The following is a 7,497-nucleotide window of genomic DNA, read 5'->3' on the forward strand; positions in this document are numbered from 1 at the left end:
TGCTCTGAGGGCGCGGCTGGGGATGCCGTCTGGGCCTGCAGCCTTGCGAGGGTTAACACGTTTAAATGTCTTACTCACTTCGGCTGCAGTGAAGGAGAGACCGCATGATTCCGTTGCAGGCCGTGTCAGTGGCACTGTATTGTCCTCAAAGCGGGCAAAAAAGTTATTTAGTCTGCCTGGGAGCAAGACATCCTGGTCCGTGACTGGGCTGGGTTTCTTCCTGTAGTCCGTGATTGATTGTAGACCCTGCCACATACCTCTTGTGTCTGAGCCGTTGAATTGAGATTCTACTTTGTCTCTGTACTGGCGCTTAGCTTGTTTGATTGCCTTGCGGAGGGAATAGCTGCACTGTTTGTATTCAGTCATGTTACCAGACACCTTGCCCTGATTAAAAGCAGTGGTTCGTGCCTTCAGTTTCACACGAATGCTGCCATCAATCCACGGTTTCTGGTTAGGGAATGTTTTAATCGTTGCTATGGGAACGACATCTTCAACGCACGTTCTAATGAACTCGCACACAGTATCAGCGTATTCGTCAATGTTGTTGTCTGACGCAATACGAAACATCTCCCAGTCCACGTGATGGAAGCAGTCTTGGAGTGTGGAGTCAGCTTGGTCGGACCAGCGTTGGACAGACCTCAGCGTGGGAGCTTCTTGTTTTAGTTTCTGTCTGTAGGCAGGGATCAACAAAATGGAGTCGTGGTCAGCTTTTCCGAAAGGGGGGCGGGGCAGGGCCTTATATGCGTCGCGGAAGTTAGAGTAACAATGATCCAGGGTCTTTCCACCCCTGGTTGCGCAATCAATATGCTGATAAAATTTAGGGAGTCTTGTTTTCAGATTAGCCTTGTTAAAATCCCCAGCTACAATGAATGCAGCCTCCGGATAAATCGTTTCCAGTTTGCAGAGAGTTAAATAAAGTTCGTTCAGAGCCATCGATGTGTCTGCTTGGGGGGATATATACGGCTGTGATTATAATCGAAGAGAATTCTCTTGGTAGATAATGCGGTCTACATTTGATTGTGAGGAATTCTAAATCAGGTGAACAGAAGGATTTGAGTTCCTGTATGTTTCCTTCATCACACCATGTCACGTTGGCCATAAGGCATACGCCCCCGCCCGTCTTCTTACCAGAGAGATGTTTGTTTCTGTCGGCGCGATGCGTGGAGAAACCCGCTGGCTGCACCGCTTCGGATTGCGTCTCTCCAGTGAGCCATGTTTCCGTGAAGCAGAGAACGTTACAGTCTCTGATGTCCCTCTGGAATGCTACCCTTGCTCGGATTTCATCAACCTTGTTGTCAAGAGACTGGACATTGGCAAGAAGAATGCTGGGGAGTGGTGCACGATGTGCCCGTCTCCGGAGTCTGACCAGAAGACCGCTTCGTTTCCCTCTTTTTCTGAGTCGTTTTTTTTTTTTTTGGTCGCTGCATGTGATCCACTCGGTTACACTGGTTGTAAGGCACAACTCAGGATCCGCATCGCGAAAAACATATTCTTGGTCGTACTGATGGTGAGTTGACGCTGATCTTATATTCAGTAGTTCTTGTCGGCTGTATGTAAAGAAACCTAAGATGACCTGGGGTACTAGTGTAAGAAATAACACGTAAAAAAACAAAAAACTGCATAGTTTCCTAGGAACGCGAAGCGAGGCGGCCATCTCTGTTGGCGCCGGAAGGACAAGTCTACTACCACTATCAAACATGTATCAGTCTTTCTGCAACAGAGCCATCCTTATGTGTGAGGGTGTCTACTACCACTATCAAACATGTATCAGTCTTTCTGCAACAGAGCCATCCTTATGTGTGAGGGTGTCTACTACTACTATCAAACATGTATCAGTCTTTCTGCAACAGAGCCGTCCTTATGTGTGAGGGTGTCTACTACTACTATCAAACATGTATCAGTCTTTCTGCAACAGAGCCTTATGTGTGAGGGTGTCTACTACTACTATCAAACATGTATCAGTCTTTCTGCAGCAGAGCCGTCCTTATGTGTGAGGGTGTCTACTACTACTATCAAACATGTATCAGTCTTTCTGCAACAGAGCCATCCTTATGTGTGAGGGTGTCTACTACCACTATCAAACATGTATCAGTCTTTCTGCAACAGAGCCATCCTTATGTGTGAGGGTGTCTACTACCACTATCAAACATGTATCAGTCTTTCTGCAACAGAGCCATCCTTATGTGTGAGGGTGTCTACTACTACTATCAAACATGTATCAGTCTTTCTGCAACAGAGCCATCCTTATGTGTGAGGGTGTCTACTACCACTATCAAACATGTATCAGTCTTTCTGCAACAGAGCCATCCTTATGTGTGAGGGTGTCTACTACTACTATCAAACATGTATCAGTCTTTCTGCAACAGAGCCGTCCTTATGTGTGAGGGTGTCTACTACTACTATCAAACATGTATCAGTCTTTCTGCAACAGAGCCTTATGTGTGAGGGTGTCTACTACTACTATCAAACATGTATCAGTCTTTCTGCAACAGAGCCATCCTTATGTGTGAGGGTGTCTACTACTACTATCAAACATGTATCAGTCTTTCTGCAACAGAGCCTTATGTGTGAGGGTGTCTACTACTACTATCAAACATATATCAGTCTTTCTGCAACAGAGCCTTATGTGTGAGGGTGTCTACTACTACTATCAAACATGTATCAGTCTTTCTGCAACAGAGCCATCCTTATGTGTGAGGGTGTCTACTACTACTATCAAACATGTATCAGTCTTTCTGCAACAGAGCCATCCTTATGTGTGAGGGTGTCTACTACCACTATCAAACATGTATCAGTCTTTCTGCAACAGAGCCATCCTTATGTGTGAGGGTGTCTACTACCACTATCAAACATGTATCAGTCTTTCTGCAACAGAGCCATCCTTATGTGTGAGGGTGTCTACTACTACTATCAAACATGTATCAGTCTTTCTGCAACAGAGCCGTCCTTATGTGTGAGGGTGTCTACTACTACTATCAAACATGTATCAGTCTTTCTGCAGCAGAGCCGTCCTTATGTGTGAGGGTGTCTACTACTACTATCAAACATGTATCAGTCTTTCTGCAACAGAGACATCCTTATGTGTGAGGGTGTCTACTACTACTATCAAACATGTATCAGTCTTTCTGCAACAGAGCCTTATGTGTGAGGGTGTCTACTACTACTATCAAACATGTATCAGTCTTTCTGCAGCAGAGCCGTCCTTATGTGTGAGGGTGTCTACTACTACTATCAAACATGTATCAGTCTTTCTGCAACAGAGCCATCCTTATGTGTGAGGGTGTCTACTACCACTATCAAACATGTATCAGTCTTTCTGCAACAGAGCCATCCTTATGTGTGAGGGTGTCTACTACCACTATCAAACATGTATCAGTCTTTCTGCAACAGAGCCATCCTTATGTGTGAGGGTGTCTACTACTACTATCAAACATGTATCAGTCTTTCTGCAACAGAGCCGTCCTTATGTGTGAGGGTGTCTACTACCACTATCAAACATGTATCAGTCTTTCTGCAACAGAGCCGTCCTTATGTGAGGGTGTCTACTACTACTATCAAACATGTATCAGTCTTTCTGCAGCAGAGCCGTCCTTATGTGAGGGTGTCTACTACTACTATCAAACATGTATCAGTCTTTCTGCAACAGAGCCTTATGTGTGAGGGTGTCTACTACCACTATCAAACATGTATCAGTCTTTCTGCAACAGAGCCATCCTTATGTGTGAGGGTGTCTACTACCACTATCAAACATGTATCAGTCTTTCTGCAACAGAGCCTTATGTGTGAGGGTGTCTACTACTACTATCAAACATGTATCAGTCTTTCTGCAACAGAGCCATCCTTATGTGTGAGGGTGTCTACTACCACTATCAAACATGTATCAGTCTTTCTGCAACAGAGCCGTCCTTATGTGTGAGGGTGTCTACTACCACTATCAAACATGTATCAGTCTTTCCACAACAGAGCCATCCTTATGTGTGAGGGTGTCTACTACTACTATCAAACATGTATCAGTCTTTCCACAACAGAGCCATCCTTATGTGTGAGGGTGTCTACTACTACTATCAAACATGTATCAGTCTTTCCACAACAGAGCCATCCTTATGTGTGAGGGTGTCTACTACTACTATCAAACATGTATCAGTCTTTCCACAACAGAGCCATCCTTATGTGTGAGGGTGTCTACTACTACTATCAAACATGTATCAGTCTTTCTGCAACAGAGCCATCCTTATGTGTGAGGGTGTCTACTACTACTATCAAACATGTATCAGTCTTTCTGCAACAGAGCCGTCCTTATGTGTGAGGGTGTCTACTACCACTATCAAACATGTATCAGTCTTTCTGCAACAGAGCCATCCTTATGTGTGAGGGTGTCTACTACCACTATCAAACATGAATCAGTCTTTCTGCAACAGAGCCATCCTTATGTGTGAGGGTGTCTACTACTACTATCAAACATGTATCAGTCTTTCTGCAACAGAGCCATCCTTATGTGTGAGGGTGTCTACTACCACTATCAAACATGTATCAGTCTTTCTGCAACAGAGCCGTCCTTATGTGTGAGGGTGTCTACTACTACTATCAAACATGTATCAGTCTTTCTGCAACAGAGCCATCCTTATGTGTGAGGGTGTCTACTACCACTATCAAACATGTATCAGTCTTTCTGCAACAGAGCCTTATGTGTGAGGGTGTCTACTACTACTATCAAACATGTATCAGTCTTTCTGCAACAGAGCCGTCCTTATGTGTGAGGGTGTCTACTACTACTATCAAACATGTATCAGTCTTTCTGCAACAGAGCCGTCCTTATGTGTGAGGGTGTCTACTACTACTATCAAACATGTATCAGTCTTTCTGCAGCAGAGCCGTCCTTATGTGTGAGGGTGTCTACTACCACTATCAAACATGTATCAGTCTTTCTGCAACAGAGCCGTCCTTATGTGTGAGGGTGTCTACTACCACTATCAAACATGTATCAGTCTTTCTGCAACAGAGCCATCCTTATGTGTGAGGGTGTCTACTACCACTATCAAACATGTATCAGTCTTTCTGCAACAGAGCCGTCCTTATGTGTGAGGGTGTCTACTACTACTATCAAACATGTATCAGTCTTTCTGCAACAGAGCCGTCCTTATGTGTGAGGGTGTCTACTACTACTATCAAACATGTATCAGTCTTTCTGCAACAGAGCCGTCCTTATGTGTGAGGGTGTCTACTACTACTATCAAACATGTATCAGTCTTTCTGCAACAGAGCCATCCTTATGTGTGAGGGTGTCTACTACTACTATCAAACATGTATCAGTCTTTCTGCAACAGAGCCATCCTTATGTGTGAGGGTGTCTACTACCACTATCAAACATGTATCAGTCTTTCTGCAACAGAGCCATCCTTATGTGTGAGGGTGCGTGTGCATGATAGTGATATAAAATATATGTCATAGTTTCCCTTTTCATGATCACAATCTTGTGAAACCCGAACCCTCCAAGATCCCCCCCACAGTTCCCCAATAGCTGTCCCTCAACCATTCGAGACCCCTCCCACAGCCCCCCAAAGAAAAACCCCAAAACAATTCATTCCATTCCCCTCCCCAAGAACCCCCCAATGCACCAACAACCAAGAGAATGAACTAACGAGAAAAAAGGAGAAGACAGAAGAAAACAGAAAACAACAATGCAAAAATAATAATAATAATATATTTAAAACAAAGGACATCAAGGACAACTGGAATCATAACAGCAATGCCAACTGTATCTGTTTGTGTGCATGTCTGGCACTATTACATGTATGTGTGTGTTCTTGTATGTGTTTATTTGAATGAGAGTGTGGGTATATGCATGTGTACAAACACCTGCACGGGATCAGCCTCAGGCAAACCGGCATTAGTTGTAAAAACACTGCCACTTAGTGTCATTCAAATGTACATTTATTACGTTTTATTTTGACTTTTTTTCCCCCTTTATCTTTTGACCATCATTCTCTCTCTCACACAGCAACTCCACTCCCACTTGTCTCCAATTCCACATACCAACCCTCAGCTTCCCTCAGCTCATCCCATCTATCTCTGCTGGTCACTCTCAGCTTCCCTCAGCCCATCCCAACCCTCAGCTTCCCTCAGCCCATCCCAACCCTCAGCTTCCCTCAGCTCATCCCAACCCTCAGCTTCCCTCAGCTCATCCCAACCCTCAGCTTCCCTCAGCTCATCCCAACCCTCAGCTTCCCTCAGCTCATCCCAACCCTCAGCTTCCCTCAGCTCATCCCAACCCTCAGCTTCCCTCAGCCCATCCCATCTATCTCTGCTGGTCCCCCTCGGCTTCCCTCAGCCCATCCCATCTATCTCTGCCGGTCACCCTCATCTTCCCTCAGCCCACCCCAACCCTCAGCTTCCCTCAGCCCATCCCAACCCTCAGCTTCCCTCAGCCCATCCCATCTATCTCTGCTGGTCCCCCTCAGCTTCCCTCAGCCCATCCCATCCCATCCCAACCCTCAGCTTCCCTCAGCCCATCCCATCTATCTCTGCTGGCCACCCACTTCGTGTTTCTACGCAACACATATCTTTCAACTATGCTATGATGTTTAACGTACAATTTCAATCTATCTAATCGAATAGAATCTACAGATTGCTTGTTGAAGATAAATACTTTCACTAAGAGTATTAGTATATTAGTAATTGACTGACCCGGTCTCTCCAGATCTCCTAACAGTACTATTTCTAGGGTCAATTTTAGATCAATTTTATGCATTTTCAGCCATTCCTGAACCTGAGACCAGAAACAGGCAACCTGAGGGCAATACCAAAATAAATGGTCTATTGATTCTGTATCCTCACAACAAAATCTGCAGAGCTTTGATGATTTTATGCCCCAAATATTCAATTCAATTCTGTTGGTGGCAAGAATTCTATATAATAATTTTAGCTGAAAAGCATGAAGTCTTGAATCCTACGTTGTTTTATATATCAACTCATACACCCTGTACCATGGAATGAGTACATCAAAAATCTCTTCACAACTATTTTACAATCTGTATGGTACAGTTGTCAACATCCTGGTCCTCAAATGAAACTGGTATACTTTCCTATTTAGGCTATTTTTATTCCTTTTCCAGTTTTGATCCTTTATATTGGGCAGACAGACCAGTTCCCTACCTCCTCCTGCTGCCACCCTACTCCTAGAGTTGTGATCCTTTATATTGGGCAGACAGACCAGTTCCCTTCCTCCTCCAGTTTTGATCCTTAGTATTGGGCAGACAGACCAGTTCCCTACCTCCTCCAGTTGCCACCCTCCTCCTCTAGTTTTGATCCTTTATATTGGGCAGACAGACCAGTTCCCTACCTCCTCCTGCTGCCACCCTCCTCCTCCAGTTTTGATCCTTTATATTGGGCAGACAGACCAGTTCCCTACCTCCTCCAGTTGCCACCCTCCTCCTCCAGTTTTGATCCTTTATATTGGGCAGACAGACCAGTTTCCTACCTCCTCCTGTTGCCACCCTC

General features: G+C 44.7%; 1 protein-coding gene across 1 annotated transcript in view; it reads left to right on the forward strand.

The window, feature by feature from the left end:
- LOC112235809 (phosphatidylinositol 3,4,5-trisphosphate 5-phosphatase 2A) overlaps positions 1 to 7,497 on the forward strand; it is an 80,017-nt gene that overhangs the window by 66,100 nt on the left and 6,420 nt on the right. The window lies entirely within an intron of this gene.

This window comes from Oncorhynchus tshawytscha, linkage group LG13 (genome assembly GCF_018296145.1).
Source record: "Oncorhynchus tshawytscha isolate Ot180627B linkage group LG13, Otsh_v2.0, whole genome shotgun sequence".
Lineage (NCBI taxonomy): Eukaryota > Metazoa > Chordata > Actinopteri > Salmoniformes > Salmonidae > Oncorhynchus > Oncorhynchus tshawytscha.